This window comes from Molossus molossus, unplaced genomic scaffold (genome assembly GCF_014108415.1).
Source record: "Molossus molossus isolate mMolMol1 unplaced genomic scaffold, mMolMol1.p scaffold_m16_p_9, whole genome shotgun sequence".
NCBI lineage: Eukaryota > Metazoa > Chordata > Mammalia > Chiroptera > Molossidae > Molossus > Molossus molossus.
This window is the reverse complement of record NW_023425403.1, coordinates 101,061,274-101,087,237: the sequence shown is the minus strand read 5'-3', so window position 1 is coordinate 101,087,237 and position 25,964 is coordinate 101,061,274. Positions and strand designations below refer to the sequence as shown.

The following is a 25,964-nucleotide window of genomic DNA, read 5'->3' as shown; positions in this document are numbered from 1 at the left end:
ATATCATAAATATAGGAGACAATTTTGCCTAGCTAAGTCAAAATTCTACTATTAAGAAGGGAATGGACAAGAAGAAAAAAATAAAAGGGATCAAAATTGGAAAGGAGGAAGTAAAACTGTCGTTATTTGCAGACGACATGATATTATACATAGAAAATCCTAAAGACTCCATCAAAAATATACTAGACTTAATAAATGAATTTGGCAAAGTAGCAGGATACAAAATTAACGTCAAGAAATCAACGGCATTCTTATACACCAATGATGAGCTCACAGAAAGAGAAACATTCTCTTTGTTTCTCTTGGTAAATGGGAAAACAATCCCATTTACCATTGTGGCAAAAAAATTAAGATACCTAGGAATAAACTTAACCAAAGAAATAAAGAACCTATTTGCAGAAAACTACAGGACATTGTAAAAAGAAATAGAGGAAGAAATAAAAAAGTGGAAGCACATACCTTGTTCATGGATTAGAAGAATCAACATAATTAAAATGTTCATATTACCCAAAGCAATCTATAGATTCAATGCAATCCTCATCAAAATACCAACAATATATTTCACAGAACTAGAACAAATACTTCAAGAGTACATATGGAACCAAAAAAAAAAAAAAAAAGACCCCGAATAGCCACAGCAATCTTGAAAAACAAGGACAAAGCTGGTGGGATCACATTACCAGATATCAGGTTATACTACAAAGTGACTGTAATCAAAACAACCTGGTACTGGCACAAGAATAGGCATATAGACTAGTGGAACAGAATAGAGAACCCAGAAATGGACCCAAGGCAATATACTCAATTAATATTTGACAAAGGTGGCAAGAGCATACAGTGGAGTAAGGACAGCCGCTTTAATAAATGGTGTTGGAAAAATTGGACAGCTACATGCACAAAAATGAAACTAGACCATCAACTTACACAATACACAAGAATAAACTCAAAATGGATAAAAGACTTAAATGTGACCCATGAATCCATAAAAATTCTGGAAGAAAATGTAGACAACAAAATTTTGAACATCATACGAAGCAGAATTTGTATTGATACATCACCTAGGGCAACAGAAACAAAGGAGAAAATGAACACATGGGACTACATCAAACTCAAAAGCTTCTGCACAGCAAAAGAAACAACCACCAAAATGGAAAGGCAACCCACCATATGGGAGAACATCATTGCCAATAATACATCAGATAAGGGGTTAATTTCCAAAATATATAGAGTACTCATACAACTCAACAAAAGGAAGACAAAGAACCCAATTAAAAAATTGGCAGAGGAACTAAATAGACACCTCTCCAAACAGGACATACAAATGGCCAAGAGACATATGAAGAAATGCTCAACATCACGAATCATCAGAGAGATGCAAATTAAAACAACAATGAGGTATCACCTCACACGTGTCAGAATGGCCTCCATCAACAAATCATCAAACAAGTGTTGGCGAGGGTGTAGCAGAAAAGGGACTCTAGTACTTTTGCTGGTGGGAATGCAGACTGGTGCAGCCACCATGGAAAACAATATGCTGTTACCTCAAAAAAATTAAAATTGAACTGCCATTTGACTCAGTGATCCCACTTCTAGGAATATAACCCAAGAAGCCTGAAACACCAACCAGAAAGGATATATGTACCCCCATGTTCATTGCAGCACTATTTACAATAGCTAAGCCCTGGAAACAGCCCAACTGTCCATCAGTAGACGAATGGATAAAAAAGCAGTGGTACATATACACAATGGAGTATTATGCAGCTGTCAGAAAGGAAGATCTCTTATCCTTTGAGACGACATAAAGGGACCTAGAAAGTATTATCCTAAGTGCAACAAGCCAAGCAGAAAAAGACAAATACCACATGATCTCACTTATTTATGGAATATAATGACCATAACAATCTGAGGAATAGGGTAGACCCAGAAACATGGAAGTGGGGTACAGACTGACAACCTTTAGAAGAGAGGGTGGTGGGGGGAGGGAAGAGATAAACCACAGAACTTATATTCATGTATACATAACCAATGGACATGAACAACAAAGCCAGGGATGGGGCGCAGGGGATGGGGAGGAGGGTGTCAATGGGGTAAAAAAGGAGAAACATCTGTAACAAAAATAAAATTAAAAAAGAAGGGAATGGAAAAAGATAATGCTGTGGGTAATCAGTCTTCTGTGCCACACAGGTAATACTAGAATTATAAAACATTTAGTCAATGTAATCTTGTGTATAATGGTAAATAAAAGTTAGAAGTAATGTAAACATTGTATACTACTTAATGGGAGAATAAAGGAGAAAATTAAGAGTATTCAAATCATACTGATAAATAACATAAACACTGTGACCATATATCTGATTTTTAAAAAATGAGAAATGGCCCAGCCGGTGTAACTCAGTGGTTGAGCATTGACCCATGCACCAAGAGTTGCCAGTTTAATTTCTGGTCTGGGCACATGTCCAGGTTGTGAGCCTAATCCCTAGTGGGGGGCATGCAGGAGGCGGCCAATAGATGTTCTCTTTCATTGATGTTTCTGTCTGTCTCTCCCTCTCCCTTCCGCTCTCTCTAAAATCAATCAATTAATCAATAATAAATAATAAGAATATGTAATCTGCCATCTCATCTGAATTTGACAATAGATCAGAGTATTTAAAATTGTGAAGTCATATGCATTATATTTATAGAGTCACTTTTTGTTCTTTTGAGAATTTATTCAATTGAATAAATTTGTAGAAGGTTACTGCTATGTGTAAGGCACTGTGCTAGAAAATACCTTAGAAACCAAAAAAAAAAAGAAAACTAGCATGCCCTATTTTTAAAAAGAAATAATTAAGAACAATCTGTTAGAATACAAATTTTATGGAGACAGGAACTGTTTCTTTCACTATTGTAACAGAAGTCTAGGACAGTATCTGTCATACAACAGGAACCCAATAAACACTGACTTGCCACTTACTCTAAAAAAACATATCTTGGGTCCTGGCCGGTTTGGCTCAGCAGTTGGAGCGTTGGCCCGCGGTACAGAGAGACCCGGGTTCGGTTCCCGCTAAGGGCACGTACCTCGGTTGCAGTTTGTCCCCGGCCCTGGTTGATCGTGCGGGTGGCAGCCACTCAATGTGTCCCTTCACATCGATGTTTCTCTCTCTCTCTCTTCCTCTCTCTCTCTCCCGCTCTATCTGAACAAAAAATGGAAAAATGTCCTCGGTTGAGGATTAAAAATAAATAAATAAAAAATAAAACATATCTTGGAAATAAATCCAATAAATCAACTCGAAAGTATGCATATATGTCTGTTTTTATAAAATAGATATATTTCTGAGGAGCAGTATAGTAAATCATATAAAGGTGTCATATAAAGATTTATTTTATGGACACCAAGGTGGCTACAGAGTATCTGGAAGCTCTGTCATCTTGCTCCTAGCCCCAGACTGGACTTGCAGGTAAACTACAGAGCAATCAACTTGAAAAAGCAGTTGAAATGTAGCTGGTCAGAAATATTATAACCAATGGGCACAAAAGAAGCCAAGAGGAGACTGGGAGGAGGGGTGGAGACGCAGACAGGGTGAGCCCCTCACACAGGTGCAACAGCTGAAAAACTGGAGGGATCCCAAGGCTGCAAAACTCCCTCACCTGGAAGTGTGGAAATGCAGCCCCACACAGGGACCCCCAACCAAGAGCAAAAGAGACAGGAAGGGGGGTTGAAAGGTGAAAGTCTGTGGTTCAAGGTGCACGGGCATGCCAAATAGCAAACTCAGAGGTGAATAAAGAAAAGGGGATGGTGGTGGGAATATCCAAAGGGAATTGGGTGGATGATGGCAGCCCCTAGGAGGTGGAGTTTTGTCCTTGTGTGCATCCACTGGAGGGAAACTTCTGTCAGTCAGTGGAGTCTTTGGGGTCTTGGTTGGTGGGTTTGGGCAGGGAGGTGGGTCTATAGGAATGCAAGTGTGTGATTGGGTGCTTCTTTGGTTCCTGGTGTTTGGTTGCATTTTTTGTCGGGCCAGTTCTCCTGTGGTGGGAAGTTTGATCTTTGTTCTCCTAGGGTGGGGAAGCTTGCAAAATGGTCGTTAGGATTTATATTGCCATGTAAGTCCTAACAGGGAGCCTTATAGCATCTGGCAGTGGGAATCAGCGGGGATTCTGTCCATCTGGGAGGCTCAGAGGGCACCATCCCGGGAAAGGAGTGCTCCTATTGCTACAACACCAGCCTGGGAAGTTTGCTCTGGTCTGTGACTGCTAGAGAGCCCACATGGCCATGCTCAGTCCTCCAACAGTGACTTTGAGGGGCCCTCTATTTTTTGGAAAGGCTTTGGACAGAGAGCTGGTCAGTGCCTAAACAGTGTGGCTTGAGACAGATGCATATCCAAAGGTCCCCCATCCTGAGCGCACGGGCAGCAAACTTCTTACAACCTGCTGAACGGCCTAGTCTGCTCCATCCTGCTGGGTTCTACAGCACAGAGGGATGGTGCAGGGCTAGGAACATCAGCTCACCCTGGTTGTTGGATGGCATAGGGGAGCCAGACTTTCAGCCCTTTTGGAACCCGGGTAGAGCTGTGACCAGCCACATGGAGTGTTTGAAGTGCTGAGCAGGGCTGATTTTTGCCCCCCTCCTGCTTGATTTGGTGGTGTAGGGGTGCTTGGGGGCTGTGTTTGGGGAGGCTTCTGTCCAGGAGTCAGATGGGAGGGGAGTGGGATCTGTGACTGCATTGCAGGGAGGCAGCTACAGTGCTCCCCTGTGAATTCAGCCTGCACTCCCCTGGGAAGGAGAGGAAGTGCCGGCCCCCTACAGATTGCAGGCACCACACCCAACAGGAAACTGTTTGAATCCTCCTTGCCAAGTCCCAGATACCCTTGTTTCCATGGGGGAAGGGAGAGCAAATCAGAGCAGGGACATTCAAAGTGTGAGACCCATGACAGACCCAACCTCTGAATTCAGGAGACCAACTCCACATACCAGACCAGTGAGGGCTTAGCCCTGCTGAGGTCAGGTAAAAAAAAAAAACCAGGACAGACTTAGACATGTGGTTCAGGACAGGAAGTCTGAATGACACCTCTGCCTCATGAAAGATCCAGTAGCCCCATTCCCCAATTTCGCTCTTTCAGAGACTGAGCCTTTCCAGTGACTAAGGCTGACATCCAGCCAGAAGATAGAGGCAAGTGGAAGTGGATCCTGGGGTGAGTTGGGATGTTTGCAGACCCATCTATGGGCCCTGGGCTGGTAAAAGCCAACTTTGGGGCAGAGCTTGGTTCTTCCCATGCATAGCCAAGCCCAGCAGAAGCAGCCACAGACTGTGAATCACTTGTAGCCTTGGACAGATTGCCGAGGGCCAGGCATGGACTTCATCTGACATTGATTTGCACCAGTAAATCTCGCAAGAGGCATGGAAACAGCACACCAAGCGGCCAGGCTCAGACAACTTGGGAGCAGGATCTAACAAGCCTCACAGATGCATATCCAAAGGTGACCAAAGCAAGCACTACACTGCTGAGGCAAACTCCACTAAAAAATTTTATTTTCTTATTTCTTCTTCTTTCATATTTCTTATTTATCTCTCTTTTTCTTGTTTTATTTTTTCCCTTTCTTTTTTCCTTTTATTCTTTTCTTTCATATTTTTATTTCCTTTCCTTTTTTCTTCTCTTATGCATTTTACTTTTGTCTTCTATTATGCTGTTTGTTTCTTTTTTCCCTTTTATGGAACCTAAAAAGACCCTAATTGATTTAGCAACCTTGAGAAAAAAGAACAAAGTTGGAGGTATCACATTACCTGATATCAAACTATACTACAAGGCCATTTTAATCAAAACAGCCTCTTACTGCACAAGAACAGAGATATAGATCAATGGAACAGAACAGAGTCCCCAGAAATCAATTCATGCCATTAAAGTCCATTACTATTTGACAAAGGAAGCAAGAACATACAATAAAGACAGTTTGCAATAAATGGCATTGGGAAAATTGGACAGGAACATGCCAAAAAATAAAACTAGACCACTGTCTTACATCCTACACAAGAATAAACTAAAAATTTATTAAAGACTTAAATTTTAAACTTAAAACCATATAAGTCCCAGAAGAAAACATAGGCAGACATCTTTTGGAGCAATATTTTTGCCTAGATATCTCTTAAGGCAAGGGAAACAAAGGAAAACAGTAAACCAATGGGACTACATCAAAATGAAAAGCTTCTGCACAGCAAAAGAAATCATCAACAAAATGAAAAAGAAACCCACTGCATAGAACATATTTGCCAATGACACATCTGATACAGGGTTAATTTCCAAAATATATAAAGACCTTATACAACTCAACACCAGGAAGACAAACGATCCAATTTAAAAATGGGCAAAGGACCTGAATAGACACTTCTCAAAAGAGGACATACAGATTGCCAATAGACATATGAAAAAATGCTCAACATCACTAATCATTAGAGAGATGCAAATTAAAACTACAATGAGATATCACCTTACTCCTGCCAAAATGGCCACCATCAATAAATCATCAAACAAGTGCTAACAAAAATATAGAGAAACAGGATTGTTAGTGCACTGTTGGTGGAATACTGACTGGTACAGCCAGTGTGGAAAACAGTATTTAGTTTCCCCCTCAAATTAAAAATGGAACTTCTTTGATCCAGCAATCCTGCTCCTGGGACTATACCCTCAGAATCCTGAGACACCAATCAGAAAAAATATATGCACCCCTATGTTCATTGTAGCACTATTTACAATAACCAAGATCTGAAAACAGCCCAACTGCCCATCAGTAGAAGAGTGGATAAAAAACCTGTGGTACTTTTACAACATGGAATAAATACTACATGGCTTTAAAAAAGAATGATCTCTTACCCTTTATGACAGCAAGAATCGATCTGGAGATTATTATGCTAAGTGAAATAAGCCAGTCAGAGAAGGACAAATACTATATGATCTCACTTACATGTGGAATCTAATAAAATAAATGGGTAAAAAAATAGAACCAGAGGCATGGATACATGGAACAGACTGACAGATTTCAGAGGGGTGGGGTTAGGGGTGGATTGCTTAAAAAAGGTGAAGAGGCCCTGGCCGGTTTGGCTCAGCGGTTAGAGCGTCCACCTGCGGTCCAGAGAGACCCGGGTTCGGTTCCCGCTAAGGGCATGTACCTTGGTTGCAGTTTGTCCCTGGCCCTGGTTGGTCGTGCGGGTGGCAGCCACTCGATGTGTCCCTTCACATCAATGTTTCTCTCTCTCTCTTTCTCTCTCTCCCTCCCACTCTGTCTGTACAAAAAATGGAAAAATGTCCTCGGATGAGGATTAAAAAAAAAAAAAGTGAAGAGATTAGCCCAAGAAAATATATGCATAACCCATGAACACAGACAACAGTGTGGTGAAGGCCAGGGAAGGGGGGGGGGGGTGTCTCAGGAGCTAGGTTGAAGTGATGGTGCGGAGGACATCTGTAATAGCATCAACAAAAAATTTTTAAATGATTTTACACCAAAAAATTCTTTTGTAAAGAGAATAATGACCCTTATTCTGTTTGACAAATCTATATTTGTTTATATATATTTGTATAGACTTTAGTGCCCAGATGAGAACACAATATGAATTAAAACCAACATAGTTTTGAAATATCATATTAGTTCTATAAAACTAAATGTTTTTCTATGACAAAGTTACAGACTTGCGGAATTAACAAATGAATTAAATATTTTTTTTCATACTTCTTCCTATGAAATAGAATCAAGGGACTCATTCTAGAGATTTCTGTCTCTCCAGCATGCTCAACATCAAATGCCAATTTTATATTTTAAATAGTTCTTGAAAATTCTCCTCCCTACTTTACTGCCATGCTTGTTTGGAGACCTTAACACTTTCTCTGAAATTCCTAATTTATTTAAAATTAACATTTAATCATGTTATCCTTCTGTTAAAATCTTTCCTTTTAGCAGCAAATGAGCTAATGACCTTCTTAGGCATGGCCTATGAAAGCTTTGTGACACTGACCCTGTTGACTTCTCCACCATTATCATCCACAATTTTCTGCCGTACAGTTTACAACCATGTAGTAGTCTCTCCTTATGCATGGGGGGTATGTTTCTGGACCTCCAGTGGCTACCTGAAATAGTAGACAATACTGAACCTTATTTATACTATTTTTTTTTCCTATACATACATACCTATAATAAAATTTAACTTATAACTTGGCAAAATAAGAGATTAACAACAAAAATAAAATAGGACAATTATAACAATATACTGTAATACATTTTATGTGAATGTGGTCTCTGTCTCTCAAAATATCTTATTATACTGTATTACCTTTTCACTTAATGGAAGCACTTTACAGTTTCTCTTTGGTGTATCACAACGTTACTACTCTTGTACTTTGGGACCATTATTAAGTAAAATGAGAGTTACTTGAACATAAACACTGCAATACTGTGACAGTCGATTTGATAACAAAGATGATTACTAAGTGGAGATACTGCACAAAGAAATTAAGTGGGATGGTGTGAGATTTCATCCCACTACGCAGAATGGAGTAATTTAAAACGTATGAATTATTTGTTTCTGGTATTTTTCTTTTAATGTTTTCAGACAGCAGTTGTCTGCAAGTAACTGTAACTGTGGAAAGCAAAACCATGGATAAGTAGGGAATACTGTAGCCTGGTTCATTTGGTTTTACTAATGCACCCTCAGGAAGTCTTTTTTGGTCCCCAGATTTGGCTTTGTACTACTTTACATTGCTGCTATGACATTCTGGGCAACCTCTGTTGCAGAACATTCTACATTGTACTTTATCCAAAGGGCCTACATTCCATGGTGCCTGGTATTTAGTAAGTGGTTCAATAAATCACTGGTGATTTGAACCAAGCTGGAGAAAAAAATGGTATATACAAGAAATATTAGTTTGAAATTTTTACACAACTATAATTAATATGATTATTATTCATTTTCTTTTGGTCACCACAAAACAATGAATTGTCAGGCCTCCTTAGAGGTATGCAATAGAAGGACACTCTGAACACTTTGGTCTCTCACACACATGTCCTTTATCAACCATTTTCTGATCAAAAACACAAAATTTCTTTTTTTTTAAATATTTTTTTCAGCTTTATTGAGCTATAATTGACATATAACATTGTGTAAGTTTACTTTAAGGAGTATAAAATAAGTTTGATACATTTATACATTGCAATATGATCACTACTATAACATTAGCTAATACCTTCATCATATCACATAATTATCATTTCTTTTTTGTGGTAAATACATTTAATACCTACTCCCCACCAACCTCTGCTCCTTTTCTTTATTAATATTTAGTTACCTATGCTAACACATTTCCCCCCGAATAATCTTGGGCTTTGTCATCTTACAAGGGTAAATAGATGAAGGTCTCATCTGCTGTACTTTTTAAATATTTAATTAATTAATTTATTTTTGTTACAGATGTTTCTCCTTTTCCCTCCACTGATTCCCCCTCCCCCTCCTTCCCCACTGTCCTCACCTTTGTTGTCTATGTCCATTGTTCATGCATACATGCATATAAGTTCTGTGGTTTATCTCTCCCCCACCTCACCCCACCACCTCAATCTTCTGGGGATTGTCAGTCTGTACTCCACTTCCATGTCTCTGGGACTACCCCATTCTTCAGACTGTTATGTTCATTATATTCCACAAATAAGTGAGATCATATGATACTTGTCTTTCTCTGTTTGGCTTGTTTCGCTTAGGATAATACTTTCCAGGTCCCTCCATGTCGTCTCAAAGGATAAGAGATCTTTCTTTCTTATAGCTGCGAAGGACTCCATTGTGTATATGTACCACTGCTTTTTTAACCATTCGTCTACTGATGGACATTTGGGCTGTTTACAGATCTTAGCTATTGTAAATAGTGCTGCTACAAACATGGAGGTACATATATTCTTTCTGATTGGTGTTTCAGGCTTCTTAGGGTATATTCCTAGAAGTGGGATCACTGGGTCAAATGGCAGTTCAATTTTTAATTTTTTGAGATAATACATATTGTTTTCCATGGTAGATGCACCAGTCTGCATTCCCACCAGCAGTGTACTATAGTTTTCTGAGAATAGGTCCTTTATCTCTTTGGTTAAGTTTATTCCTAGGTATCTTAATTTTTCTGCCACAGTGGTAAAAGATTGTTTTCTTAGTTTCTCTTTCTGTGAATTCATCATTGGTGTATAAGAATGCCATAAATTTCTTGACGTTAATTTTGTATCCTGCTATTTTGCCAAATTCATTTATTAAGTCTAGTAAATTTTTGATGGAGTCTTTGGGGTTTCCTACATATAGTATCATGTCATCTGCAAATAACGACAGTTTCACTTCCTCCTTTCCAGTTTGGATCCTTTTATTTTTTCTTCCTGAATACAAAATTTCTTATTGGTGAAAAATAACATGTTAGAAAAGAATGGTTAGATGGAGTGGTTGGAACTCTTGATTTGTGAAGGTATAAATTTCTGACATTAATTGCATCTGAGACAAGCACTGTTTGCTTGCCAAGGAGTCCTATTTAAACATTAGAAATGCTCAACTAAGCAGAACTTGGAGAAAATAGAAAGAAGAATCAATTTTTGTCATTAGCTTTATATCCTTCCCTTTCCCTAACTGTATTGAAAATGACAAATAAAATAATCAGAAGTCCTAAATTAACATTCAGTCGATTGGAAGCATTATTGTGTTAATCATTTTAAAGAGGAAGAAAATGGAGAAATATGTATTTAAAATCTATTTAAAAAGACAAACAAATCATAATGTCTGTGAAGGCAGTCATCGTGGTATAGGAAAAGGGAGAATTGGGATGGGCATGAGGAGATGCATTAGACTTTAGAAATAAAAGTAACCCTTTTCTGAGCCCTTACTCCGTGCCAAGTCCTGCACTACCCTCAGTCCTGTAATGAGCTGAGGAGCTTTGGGCAAGCCATTCAGTTTCTGACCTCTGTTTTCTTGACCCCATTGAAAGTAAGGACCCTGAGTTGGGGCTTTGGGAGGGAAAGAAATAAACTCTTATCCCCTTACCTCCCTGCCTCATCACAGCTGCCCAAATGAGTTGTCTGCTTGCTAGAACAACGCCACATGACATGCTACTCTGACTGGCCTTTCCAACAGGGTGTCAGCCACATGCCTGGCAAGTGGGAGGAGAGAGAGGTTTGGGAGAGATCAAGCACTAGCAGAAGATAGGGGTTGGCCTGCAGAGAGCATATTCACAGAGTGGGGCATTTGTCTGGTCTTTCTAAACAAGCAAACCTCAGCACCTCAGAACCTGAACCCTGTGTCGATGGGAAGCAGAGGTCCTGAATGGTACCATTTTTCACCAGCCTGGGCTGGAGAATGCTCTGGTTTCCTTGGTTAAAAACTGGCACTTCCCCATCTTCACCCCTGATATATCTGGAAGACAGTCCAGACATGATGGAACATCTCCAAATCATCATTCATGAAGTATTGCAGCTGATGCAGTTTATGGAGTCAGATTATCAAGAATACAGGCTGAGGGAGGGAGGCTTAAGATGGCCACAGCATAACAGGAAGCCGAGTGCCCTTGCTCTCAGCCATGGACAGGATTTACAGTTAAAACACTGTGTGCTTAGCTTGAAAACACAAGAGAAGTGTAGCAAATTGGACATATTTTGTCAAAGGAGCACTGAAGAAAGATTGTAGTGACTGGTAAGAGTGGGGGCAAGTTGCAAAAAGGGGGAACTCTGCTGAGAGGCCCCAGTGATATTGGCTGCAAAGCTCCTTCCCCTTGGGAGTATGGACTCGCATCCCTACACAGGGATCCCAAACCAAGAGCAGCAGAGATTGGAAGGAGAGCCCACACAACAGCAGGCAAAGAGATCCAGGGGAACTCAGTTTGCATGGAAGGTTTGGTCCGTACATTCCAGTGAAAGATCACACCCAATGATGGTAACCCCCATGGGAGAAATTCACTCCAGGATCTGACTCCTGGAAGAGCTGCTTTGTGGTATGCAGCCCCAGAATAAAAAAGGGCTTGAGGTCTGCATCTAACAGTGACTTAAAGGGATGCTTTGCTTTCCTAAAAGGCATTGTACAGAGTACCAGATAGCAACTGGAAGGGGCAAGGGACTCTCCCATTTCCAGAGCAGGTTTGGGACCCCTCCCCCTACTTGTAGAGCATGGGGGTTGCTCCCTCTTGTGGTGCCAGTGGCATGGAGATAAAAAATTTTTGGCTCACACTGAGAAGAGTTGGGAGCATGAGTAGTTGGGACTCTTGGCCCCAGTTCTACTGAGACTAGCTGTGTCCAGGCCCACACAAAGAAGGGTTTTGTTTGTTTTTATTTTTGGATGGCATCCCAGGGCATCCCCAGGAAGGCTTGTGTTGGGGAGAAGAAGCTAGGCTTTGTGACTGCATTGTGGGGAGGTTGATCCAGCTACACTATGACTTCACTCCTGGGAAGGAGGGGTCAAACATGTCTACCCCTTCTGCAGATTGGGAATACCACACTCAATAGGAAAGGGTGTAGATCACCTCTCTGGAGCCCTGGATATCCCTGCTGGATAGTTTGGTTGGGGTAGACAGAACAGCTCAGAGGAGGCTATTCCAAGAGTAAGACCCATAGAAGCTATTGTTTGGGACCAGCAGGAAATGTATAGCTCAGCTCTTTTGATAATCCCACTGAGTTTAGGGCAGCTGAAACTTCTCCTACAGAAGAGGCGGCAGGCTGATCAAACCTGAACCTGCACCAAGACATGTTAGGGAGAACTAGATTGGAGGATAAGAAAGAGACTGAGGAGTTTGGCTTTGAAGCAGAGATTAATTTCCCCTCAATGAGTGCCAGGTGGTGAAATCTCTAAATAGGAGGCCCACTAGCCCTAGCTACACTAGCCTGGCTCCACCCTAAAGACTCTCTTCAGAAAACGCTAGAGGAAGACCACACAACCTCAAAGGGAGGCAGAGTAGCTGACAGGTAGAGGTGGTCCTCAGAGAGCCTCAGACTTACAACAGCTATAGCAGGAGAACAAGAGCCAAACTTGGACAGCTCCTGCCATTGGCTGACACAAAAGTATCTCCTGGGAGGCCTGAAATTATCATACAAAATGATGAACCTCAGACAACATAAACTGCCCAAACTTCACTTGGCTGGTTTAAAAAATTTTTTTTAATAGTTTCTATATTTTTTCTGCTATATTACTTTGACATTATTGTTATTGTTATTGTATAAGATTTTTGCTCATTTTCTTCTTATTTCTTTCATATCTCTATTGGCCTTCTGCCTTTTCTTACTTTATTTCCCCCCTTTTTTCTTTTTCATTCTTTCTTTTGCTTTACCTTCCTCTCTCTCTCTCTTCTGTTTACCGTTACATAACTTGTTTTTTCTTTCCCTCTCTTCTTGTAATTTTTTAACCATTTTCCTTTTTCTACTCTCTTATTTTTTACTCTTCCCTCATTTCTTTCAGAATATTTTTCTGCCCCATTTCTCTTTCAGTATCTTCTGCACTTTTAATTTTACTGTTAGCAATATTACCTTTTTCTCTCCTTATTTTTTTGTTTAAAATTTATGTTCTCTTTTCTCTTTCCAAATTCTCTTTTGTGGTTGTTTTTGATGATGCTGTTGGGATCTCTTTTACTTTCTTGTTTATTTGGTTTTATTTTGTTTTGCCCAGTTAGCACAGGTATAATAGATGACCCAAAAGGTAGTGGCTGAGTCTTAAAGTTAGCCAGCATGAAAGGAGAGCCCATCCATGAATGAGACAACAATAATCAAAACCCAATTACATCATGGAGTTCAAATTACACACAAAAGGGTCAGGTCTAGAGCATTCAGCTCAGTAGTACAAGAAAACTGCACCAGTGGTTCCCACAGGACATTTACTACAAAAATCCATCCCACGAAGACTGGGAGTCATAGAAAGAATATCTAATCCATGGATGCAAACACAAAGAGACAATTGAAATGGAGAGACAAAGAAACAATCCCCAAACTAAAGAAAAGAATCATCAGAAAAAGACCTAAACAAAATGGAGGTAAGCAAATAACCAGGCATAGAGTTCAGAGTAATGGTTGTAAAAATGTTCAAGAAACTTAGTGAAAACTACAAAAAACTTAATGGGAACCTCAAGGAACTTAATGGAAACTACAAGGAGTATAGTGGAACCTATATCAGCATGAAAAAAGATATTGAAACTATGAATAAGAACCATGTAAAAATTAAGAATACTATATCTGACATCAAGAATATGCTAGAAGAAATTAAAAGCAGGCTCATTGAAGCAGAAGATCAAATAAGTGAATTACAAGACAAGGTAGGAGAAAAACCACTCAATCAGAGCAGCAAAAAGAAAAAATACTTAAAAATTATGAGGACAGTTTAAAAAAAACTTTGAACAATAAGAAATGGAGCTACATCCACATCATAGGGGTACCAGAAGGAGAAGAAAGTGAACAAGAGGTAGAGAACCTGTTTGAAGAAATAATGACAGAAAACTTCCCTAGGCTGGTGAAGAAAAAAGCTACACAAGTTCAGGAAGCACAGAAGGTACCAATCAAGATGAATCCAAAGAGGCCCACTCCAAGACACATCATAATTAAAATGGCAAACGTTAAAGATAGAGAGAATCTTAAGGGCAGCAAGAGAGAGACAGTCAGTGACCTATAAGGAAGCTCCCATAAAGCTGTCAGCTGATTTCTCAACAGAAACACTGTAGGCAAAAAGGGAATGGCATGAAGTATTTAAAGTAATAAAAATCAAACATCTAAAACCAAAAATACTTTATCCAGCAGGATTTTCAGGCAAAATTGAAGGTGAAATAAAGAGCTTCCCAGACAAAATATAATAAACTAAAATTAAAAAATGTATTGCCACCAAACCTGCAATGCAAGGAATGTGAAAGAGACAACTGTAAGAAGAACAAGAAATATAGCCCAACCAGTGTTGCTCAGTGGTTAAGAATTGACCAAGAGGTCGATGGTTTGATTCCCAGGCTGGGCACATGCCCAGGTTGTGGGCCAAATCCCCAGTGGGGGCATGTGATGTTCTCTCTCATCAATGTTTCCATCTCTCTCTTCTTCTCCCTCCAAAAATAAATAAAGAAAAAATAATAAAAAAAAGAAATATATAGAAATAAACATAGAAATTAAGAATAAAATAGCAATAAATACCTATCAATAATAACTATAAATGTAAATGCATTAAATTCTCCAATCAAAAGACATAGAGTGGCAGAATGGATAAAAAAACATGACCCACATATATGTTATCTACAAGAGACCCACTTCAGAACAAAAGACTCACATAAGATAAAGGTGAAGGAATGGAAATTTTTTTCCATGCAAATGGAAATGAAAACAAAAGCAGGGGTAGCAATGTTTATATCTGACAAAATAGACTTCAAAGCAATGGCCATAATAAGAGACAAAGAAGGCCACTACATAGTACTACAAGGATCAATACAACAATAGGTTATAACTGTGGAAAACATATATGAACCAATTATAGGAGCAAATAAATATATAAAAAAGCTTTTAGAGGACTTTAAGGAAAAAAACTGACAGCAATACAATCAGAGTAAGGGACGTTAGCACCACACTGACATCACTGGATAGATATTCCAGACAAAACATCAACAAGGAAACAGTGACCTTAAATGACACACTTGATCAGGTGGATTTAATTGACATTTACAGAACATTTCACCCAAAAGATGCAGAATATATATCCTTCTCAAGTGCATATGAGACATTCTCAAAGATAGATCACATACTAGTACACAAAATAAGTCTACATGTTCAAGAAGATTGAAATCATATCAAACATCTTCTTGGATCACGATGGCATGAAACTAGAAACCAACTACAATAGAAAACTCAAAAACATTCAAACATATGGAGGCAAAATAGCATGCTAATAAACAAAAATGGGTTACCACTGAAATCAAGGAAGAAATAAAAAGCTTTCTGGAACAAACAAAAATGAACATACAACAACCCCAAATTTATGGGACACAGTAAAAGGAGTTCTGAAGGGAAGCTCATAGCATTTCAGGTCTACCTCAAGAAACATGAACATTTTCTAATAAACTATCTAACCTTATAACTAAAAGAATTAACAAGATAACAGCAAGAAAAGCCCAGAGTAAGTAGAAGGAAGGAAGAAATAAAGTTCAGAGTGGAAATAAATGACAGAAAGACTAAAAAACAACAAAATATCAATGAAACCAAGAGCTGTTTTTAAAAAAAAAATAAACAAGATTGATGAACTCATCAGACTCATCAAGAAACAAAGAGAGAGAAGCTAAATTAATAAAATCAGAAATAAAAGAGGCAAAATAACAACTTACACCACAGAAATACAAAGGAATGTAAGAAAATACTATGAATAATTAATAACTAATTGTTAGTAATAAAGATGAAGAAGTAATAAAAAAAAAACTCCCAGCAAACAAAAGTCCTGGACCAGATTGCTTCACAGGGTTATTTTAACAAACATTCAAAGAAGAACTACCACTTATCCTCCTCAATATATTCCAAAAACTTCAAGAGGGAAAAAGACTTTCAAGCTCTTTTTATGAGGCCAGCATTATCTTAATTCCAAAACCAGATAAAGACTCTACAAAGAAAGAAAATTACAGGCCAATATTCCTGTTAAATATTCCTGCTAAAATCCATAATCCAGCAATAAATTAAAAAGATCATACACTCTGACCAAAGGGGATTTATTCCAGGGATGCAAGGCTGGTACAATATTTGCAAATCAATAAATGTGATACATCACATTACAAAATGAATGATAAAAATCATATGATCATATCAATAGATGCAGAAAAAGCATCCAATAAAATCCAACACCAATTTTTTTTTTTAATCTCCACTCAAGGACATTTTTTCTTTTCTTTTTTTGTTCAGATCGAGTAGGAGGGAGAGAGAGAGAAAGACATCCACGTAAAAGCGACACATCGAGTGACTGCCACCTGCATGACCCAACAAGGGCCAGGAACAAACTGCAACCGAGGTACATACCCTTAGTGGGAGCTGAACTCGGGTCTCTCTGGACCACAGGACAATGCTCTAACCGCTGAGCCAAACTGGCCAGGGCCAGCATTCATTTCTGATAAAAATTCTCAGCAAAGTGAAAATAGAAGGATCATACTTCAAAATAATTAAGGCTACCTATGATAAACCTAAAACCAACATCATACTCAATGGGCAAACAGCAAAAACATTGTCCTTAAGATCAGGAACAAGATATGGATATCTGCTTTTACTACTCTTACTCAACATAGTACTGTAAGTCCTAGCTACAGTGCTCAGACAAACATAAAAATAAAAGGCATCCAAACTGGAAAGGAGGAAGTAAAACTGTAATTATTTGCAAATGACATAATATTGTACATAGAAAAACCTACAGAATCCTTTCAAAAACTGCTAGAGTTGACAAATTAATTCATCAAATTCGCAGAATACAAACTTGACATTCAGAAATCACTGGATTTTTATACATCAGTAATGATCTCTTTGAAATGAAAACTAAAAGAAAAAAACACAATCCTTTTACCATTGCAATAAAAAAATAAGATAACTAGGAATAAACTTAATGTAGGAGGTAAAAGACCTTTAATTTGGGAAACTACAGAACATTAAAAAAAGAGACAGAGGAAGATACAAACAAGGAGAAGAATATATCATATTCATGGATTGGAAGCATTAACATCATTAAAATGTCCATACTACCCAAAGCAATCTATAGATTGAATGCAATTCCTATTAAAATATAAATTGTGTATTTGATAGCTCTAGAACAAATACTTCAAAAATGTAAATGGATCCAGAAAAGATCTCGAATAGCCATAACAGTCTGGAGAAAGAAGAACAAGGTAAGAGGGATCACAATACCAGATATCATGTTATACTACAAAGCCACTGCAATCAAAACAGCCTGGAACTGGCATAAGAACAGGCATATTGATCAATGGAACAGAACAGAGAACCCAGAAATTGACCCAAGCTATTCTCTCAATATTTGAGAATGGAGGCAAGAATGTATAATAGAGTAAAGACAGTCTCTTCAATAAATGGTGATGGGAGAATTGGACAGGTGCATGTAAAAAAATGAAACTAGACCACCAACTTACACCATACACAAGAATAAACTCAAAATGGATAAAAGACTTAAATGTGACTCGTGAATCCATAAAAATCCTAGAAGAAAACTTAGAAAGCAAAATATCAGACATTTCATGTAACATAATGTTTAACAATACATCACCTGGGCAAGAGAAACAAAGAAAAATATTAACAAATGGAACTACTTCAAACTAAAAACCTTCTGCCCAGCAAAAGAAACCAGCATCAAAATGAAAAGGGGAACCACTGTATGGGAGAACATATCCACTAATGAGGGGTTAATTTCCAAAATATATAAAGTATTCATACAACTCAACAAAAGAAAGACAAACAATCCAATTAAAAAGTGCACAGAGGACCTGAATAAACACTTGTCCAAAGGGGACATAGAAAATGGCCAAGAAACATATTAAAATATGTTCAACATCACTAATCATCATAGAGATGCAAATTAAATGACAATGAAGTATCACCTCACACCTGCCAGAATGACTATCATCAATACATCAACAAACAACAAGTGCTGGTAAAGATGTGGATAATAGGGAACCCTAGTACACTGTTGGTGGGAATGCAGACTAGTGCAGCCACTATGGAAAACAGCATGGAGTCTCCTTAAAAAATTAAAAATAGAACTGTCATTAGATCCAGTGATCTCACTGCTAAAAATATATCCTAAGAATCCTGAAACACCAATCAGAAATAATGTATGGGCCCCTATGCTCATAGCAGTGCTATTTACAATTGCTAAGATCTGGAAACAGCCCAATTGTCCATCAGTAGATGAGTGGATAAAAAAACTAATGTTACATTTACACAATGGAATGCTATGCAGCTGTTAAAAAGAAGGATCTCTTTCCCTTTGAGGTGGCATGGAGGGACCTAGAGATACTTATGCTAAGCTAAATAAGACAGAGGAAGGCAAGTATAACATGATCTCACTTATATGTGGAATCTAATGAACAAAATAAACTGACAAACAAAATAGATCCAGAGTCATAGAAGCAGAAGACAAACTGACGATACTCAGAGGAAGGGGTTTGGGGGTAGGGGACGCAAAGAGATAAACCAAAGAACTTCTATGCATTTATGTATAACCAATGGACACAAACAATAGTATGGTGAAGGCAGGAGGGTGGGAGCGGGGAGGAGGGGGTCGATGGCAGAAAAAAGGGAGGACATCAGTAACACTTTCAACAATAGATATACATTTTTTTTTAAAGTGTACAGGCTCAGGATTTGATACCTAGTTGGGGCATATGTGGGACGCTACTAATTGATGTTCCTCTTGCATGTTGATGTTTCTCTCTCTTTCTCTCTCTCTCTAAAATCAGTAAACATATCCTCGGGTGAGGATTAAAAAGGGAGTAAGGCTCAGGATGTATGAAGTCAGATATGTGAAAGTAGAGAACTATCTCTGTGGTCAGGTTATAGTTAAACACTGACACCAGTGAGAGACTTTTTATGTTTCAAATTTACTTGAGAGAGAGAGAAACATTGATTTGTTGTTCTACTTATTTATGCATTTATTGGTTGATTATTGTATGTGCCCTGATGGGGTTGAAACCTACAACCTTGGCATATCAAGATGATGCTCCAAGCAACTGAGCTACCTGGCCAGGGCCTATGTAAATGACTTATGTGAGTCTGCTGCTCAGGGGATATTTAATCTCTTGTGATGTATAATGGACATTACATACTTCTGTTCCCTTGGATTCTATGCAGGAAATGCCAGTCCCCAGCCAAGGGGGCTTAGCAGGCCCTGCCTGCCTTGCCTCACCCCCTGCCTTTTGCCATAGTCAACTAAGCAGGCTGATTCCACAGAGTTCTGATGGCTCTGAGGGAGCAAGAAGAGAGCAAGCAGAGCTGGCACCAGCTTTTCAAAGCAAGGTAAAATATTACATGGAGATATATTAATAACAACTCTGAACATGAAAATTATACTTTTTGAGTAAATGCATATCTATGACTACTGCTCTCAAATAAGATGCAGACATTTTATCAAAAACAATATGGGTCATACAGAAGCAAGTTCCCTAGTGACAGAATTATAATTATCATTATCATTGTTATTACATAAGTGAAGTAATGTATATATTCCTGGACATGGAGACTCTATACTGTGCAGATATCAGTTTTCTTGAAATTCTAACCAAAATCCAAAATAATTTATTTGGGATGGGGTAGATAAAACAAAATAATTTTAAAGATTGTAATAAATATTGCATAAAATAGAAGCAGAGAATAACGAAAAAGTTAGCAATGAGTGGGAACTTAATAAACCAAGTATATTAAGATGTGATTTTAGTTCAAATAAAAGTGTGGTGTTGGGTTCTGGCCGGTTTTGCTTAGTGGTTAGAGTGTAGCCCACAGACCAATGAGTCGCGGGTTCAATTCCTGTCAAGGGCACGTACCTGGGTTGCGGTTTGGTTCCCGGACCTGGACATCAACATTAGAGACACATCGACAGCCAGTCGATGTGTCTCTAATGTTGATGTTTCTCTCTCTCTCCCTCCCACTCTATCTGAAGATAAATAGAAAAATGTCCACCAGTGAGGATTTTTAAAAAAGTATGGTGTTGGTATCACATAGACAAGTTAAATGAGACAAACAGGAAGTGAAAAAATAAGCCCAACTATTAAAAAGTTTGTATCATAAAGGTGGCATTTAACAATGGGGGAGTGGGAGACAGTGGGGATTCAGTAGATTATGAATGTGAGCACAACTCCCCAGTTTTCTGGAAAGAGTTGAATTTTGGAACCATACCCCACTTACCATTCTAAAGTAATTTCTAGATAAATCAAAGATTAAAATGTAAAATATAGATCAATACATAAATAATTTTGGGAGTAAAAAAGGACTGTTTAAGCTTAACAATAAAAACCAAAAATATATTTTAAAAAGATTGATTTTTAACCAGCATCTTTCTATTTTTTCTAACCCACATCCCTGGTAACCCTTATTCTATTCTCTATTTTGTAAACTTGATTTTTTTAGATTCTACATACAAGTGAGACCATGCAGCATTTCTTTTTCTTTGCCTTACTTCACTTATTATAATGTCCTCTAAGTTCATCCATGTTAATCCTTATACTTTAAATTCACAGTCTTAAATTTAAAATCTTCTTAATCTCAAAAAAACAATAATAATACATTTCAGATAAAAATGACAAGCAGGCAGTAAACTGAGAAAAAATATATATACATATGTTTTGCTCTCACAAAATACTTTTAAAAATGGATAAATTAGCCCTGGCTGGTGTGGCTTAGTTGGTTGGGCATTACCCCATGCACCAGAAGGTCGCCAGCTCGATTCCTGGTCAAGGCACATGCCCAGGTTGCAGGCTTAATCCCCAGTAGAGGGCATGAAGGAGATAGCCAATCAATGTTTCTCTCTTTCTCCCTCTCCCTTCCTCTCTCTCTCAAAAAGCAATACAAGTATTTTTTAAAAAGGGATAAATTAAATTAAATTTTCAGTAATATCTCTCCCAAGTATGTTTTTATGAATTGTTTTAGTGGTCATAAGAAGTATAATATAACCTCTGGAAGAGGAAATTATCTTAACCTACAGAATTATTAGCGCACCAGCACCAAGGTGTTTTCCAAAAGTACACATAGCTCATAGTTTGAAGAAACCAATAAAATAAGTTTTTTTTTTACATGTTTAATTTCTAACACATCCATTAATTTTAAGACTTGCACCTTGAACCCCTATGTAGGTGAAAACTGCTCCTTTTTCTGCATATGGGAATGACAAGTATTTAGGGAAACTGAAGAGCTGATTCTCCTTGGGTTGGTCTCACTCAAAGATCATGTTGTTAATCCAAGAACTATCTCATTTTTTATGCATATATGCATATAAGTTAATGGACACAGACAATAGTGTGGTAAAAGCATAGGGGGTGGTACTACGGTCAATGGGATCAATGGGGGGAAAAGGGAGACATCTGTAATACTTTCAACAATAAAAAAAACCAGAAAACCAAAGAACTATCCCAGGCACCTGTTTCACAATCTGCCAAGAATCAAATATTAAAATTTTCCAGTTAATTATTCATCCTGTCCTGGTCTAATCAAAAAGTTATGGCTATACACAGAATTCTTTCACCCTACCTCACAATACACAACAAAAACATTAAATGAAGAACAATAATCATAAATTCATATCTTTTTAAAAAGATACAACAAAGCTTCTTCTGCTATTAATTTTTGTGTCACAATGTAACCGAAAATGCAGGTTCGGCTGCCTGCCACAACAAAAGCCAAACTCATGAGACAGGTGCGGGTACAAAAAAAGACTTTTATTTCAGTGCTGTGATCTGGGATAATGGTGGACTCCATTTTCAGAGGCCATCTCCCCTTCCTGTTCAAGCCCTCGGTTCTTATAGAGATAGCAAGAGGAGGGCTATTTTATTCTATCCAGTTATCTTGCTAGTTTTTGGCTGTCTGGGCCCTGTCCATTCATCTTTTGGTGTGCTGGGTGTAATAACCTCTTCTTGAGCCATTTTGGCCAATGGAGGAGACTCCTTGGTGATCCGTCTATGTTAGTGGGGGGCAGGAGGGCTGCAGGACCCCCGTCAGGAAGTCTGGATATGCTGCGACCCTCAGCCCACCTCCTGTTGCTGGACACAGGCCTGCACATACAGGGGAGTCAGTGGAAGTCTGCGGGTCACCCTGGATCCCAGTGTACCCATGTCCTCTGTGCAGCCCTCACTTTCTGAAGTGGCCAGCCAGGCCTATCCTCTAACTGACAGCTGCCTATGGTAACAACAAAGTAGTTTTATTTACTCTCAGGAAGTAAAAGAGACAGGGAATTCACATTCGAAGCCCTCTTATTATTCTTTTTTTGTTAATCTTCACCCAAGGATATTTTTTTCATTGATTTTTAGATAGAGTGGAAAGAAGGAATGGATGGAGAGAGAGGGAGAGAGACAGAGAGATCGATGTGAGAGGGACATATTGACTGCCTCTTGCATGACCCAAACGGGCCAGAGATCAAACCTGCAACCCAGGTACATGCCCTTGACTGGAATTCGAATCTAAGACCCTTGGGTCCATGGCAGGCCAATGCTCTAACCTTTAAGCTAAACTGGCCAGGGCTCTGCTGTTATTCTTTTTTTTTTATCCCCACCCAAGTACATTTTTCCATTTTTTATTCAGATAGAGCAGGAAGGAGAGAGAGAGAGAGAGATATCGACGTGAAATAAACACATCCAGTGGCTGCCACCCGCACGACCCAACCAGGGCCAGGGACAAACCGCAACTGAGGTACATGCCCTTGGTGGGAAGCGAACCCGGGTCTCTCCAGACCGCAGGTCAATGTTCTAACCGTGGCCAGGGCTCTGCTGTTATTCTTGTTTTTTTTTTATCCTCACCAGAGGACATTTTCCCATTTTTTGTTCAGGTAGAGTGGGAGGAAGAGAGGGGAACAGAGAGAGAGAGAGAGAAACATCAACGTGAAAGGGACACATCAAGTGGCTGCCACCTTCACGACCAACCACGGCCGGGGACAAACTGCAACCGAGGTACACACCCTTAGCGGGAACCGAACCCGGGTCTCCCGGGACCACAGGTTGACACTCTAACCGCTGAGCAAAACTGGCCAGGGCTCTGCTGTTATTCTTGAAGTTGGATTCAGATGTAGAAGTTTATCAAGCAGGTAATAAGCTTCATTAGATATCTTGTCCCAACCTTTAAATTGACCCTCACAGCCATTTCTGTTCCTTTTATGCAATGAATTGCAGAGTTCTGTGCTCGAGGTATTTGTATGAACTGAGAAGATTTATGGTCAGACTTCTCTGAAAAAGCTGGGTCGTGGGAAGCAGGCCCTTATATATCACCTGTTAACTTGGGAATATTAGAGTCTATATCTCTGAGGTTCTCACGGAGTTTTCTCAAGTATTGTGCTGGGACTTCTTTCTACACAATTTTGATTTGCCAATGGTTTTAGAAGACTGGCTAGTTTCTCTGGATCACAGATTGTCACAACTTGAGGCAACGACATTAAATCATCATCACTTGCTTTATAAAATAGATATCATCTATGAAGCAAAGTAAGAAGTATGACACCTGCCCTGGCCAGTTTGGCTCAGCAGTTAGAGCATTAGCCTGCGGTCTGGAGAGATCCGGATTTGGTTCCTGCTAAGGGCATGTACCTTGGTTGCAGTTTGTCCCTGGCCCTGGTTGGGTTGTGCAGGTGGCAGCCACTTGATATGTCCCTTTCACATCAATGTTTTTCTCTTTCTCTCTCTCGTCCTCTCTTTCCCTCCCACTCTATCTGAACAAAAAATGGAAAAATGTCCCCAGGTGATGATTAAAAAAAAAGTATGACACCTGCAGACTACTGTTAATTGTTGTAGTTTGTCTGGGGCACTTTGTCAAGACCTCTGATTCCTGGCGTGCCTGCCCAGCCTGCTACTGCCTTACAAGGCAGATACTGCGAACTTTACCTATTGCAGAACAGTCACAGGCCAGGCCAGTGGGGCAAGACTGGTAGTTTTCTTCATCACATCACTATTTATACCTTTTTGTTGCTGACTTTCTAGACAATACATCCACAGTCCTTCACTGCTCACTGGTTTCCTGCAGGGCTCTCGTGCAATGGAGTTGTGTATATTGGAATTTCTTCCTCTAAACACAGAGTGCTGGAAAGACCTACACATCCCTTCTTTCCATCTTTTCCTTGTTTAATCTGAATTCGTGTATTCATGCAGGGCCGTTAACAGAAGTTTTTGTGGTGGTCTGCTGGTCCAGCTCCTGAGTGCTGCTGTGCCATCAATGAAATCCTGTTTCTGGTGATTACATGGAATTTATTTTCTGAACAAGTTTCCTGCTGAGCTTCTAAATAGAAAAAATTGAGAAGCTCTATTTTTGTATCAAGGATTCCTTGGACCAAACAAAAATCTACCAAGGTATACTTTTCCAGGAGCCTATTATATAAAAAAATTATTGGGATTAGGATTATGGTGAACAATATCAAATTGATGAAGGCATTTATTTCAAAGCTTTGAACAGATTAAACATATATTCCTTCACTACATTTATTTTTTATCCTCACCCAATGATAATTTCTATTTATCTTTAGATGGAGTGGGAGGGAGGGAGAGAGAGGAAGAGAGGGGGAGAGAGAGAGAAATATTGATGTGAGAGGGTCACATCGACTGGTTGCCTCCCACATGACCCAGACCAGGACTGGGGAGGCACCACAACTGAGGTATATGCCCTTGACCAAAATTGAATTCACAACTCTTTGGTCCTTGGGCTGATGCTCTCTAACCACTGAGCAAAACCAACCAGGATCTGCACTACATTTTAAATTTAATTTTTTAAAATTGAATTTATTTAAGTGACATTGGTTAATAAAGTTATATAGGTTTTAAGTGTACAATTCTATGATACATCATCTGTATATTGTATTATGTGTTCAACACCCTAAATAAAATTTCCTTCCATTACCATTTATTTGCCCTTTACCCACTTCTACTTTCTCCCAACCCCCTATATCTTTGATAATCACCATACTGTTGTCTGTGTCTATGAGTTTGTTTGTTTTTCTTTTTTGCTTATTGACTTCACCTTTTACACCCAGCTCCTCAACACCCATCCCTTCTAACAGCTGTTAGTCTGTTCTCTGTATCTATGAGTCTGTTTCTATTGAGTTTGTTAGTTTATTTTGTTTACTAGATTACACATACAAGTGAAATCATATGGTACTTTCTCTAATTGGTTTATTTCACTTAGCATTATATTCTCCAGGTCCATCCATGCTGTTGCAAATGGTAAGATTTCTATTTTTTTTTTTTTTAATGGCTGAGTAATAGTATTTCATTGTGTAAATGTACCATAGCTTTTTTATCCACTCATCTACTGATTGGCACTTGGGCTG

The 25,964-nt window shown here is 38.9% G+C and overlaps 1 pseudogene; it reads right to left on the bottom strand.

Annotated features, from left to right (window-relative positions):
- Nucleotides 1-25,682, bottom strand: part of LOC118622477 — a 44,025-nt pseudogene extending 18,343 nt beyond the window's left edge.
- Nucleotides 25,683-25,964: the final 282 nt, after the last annotated feature.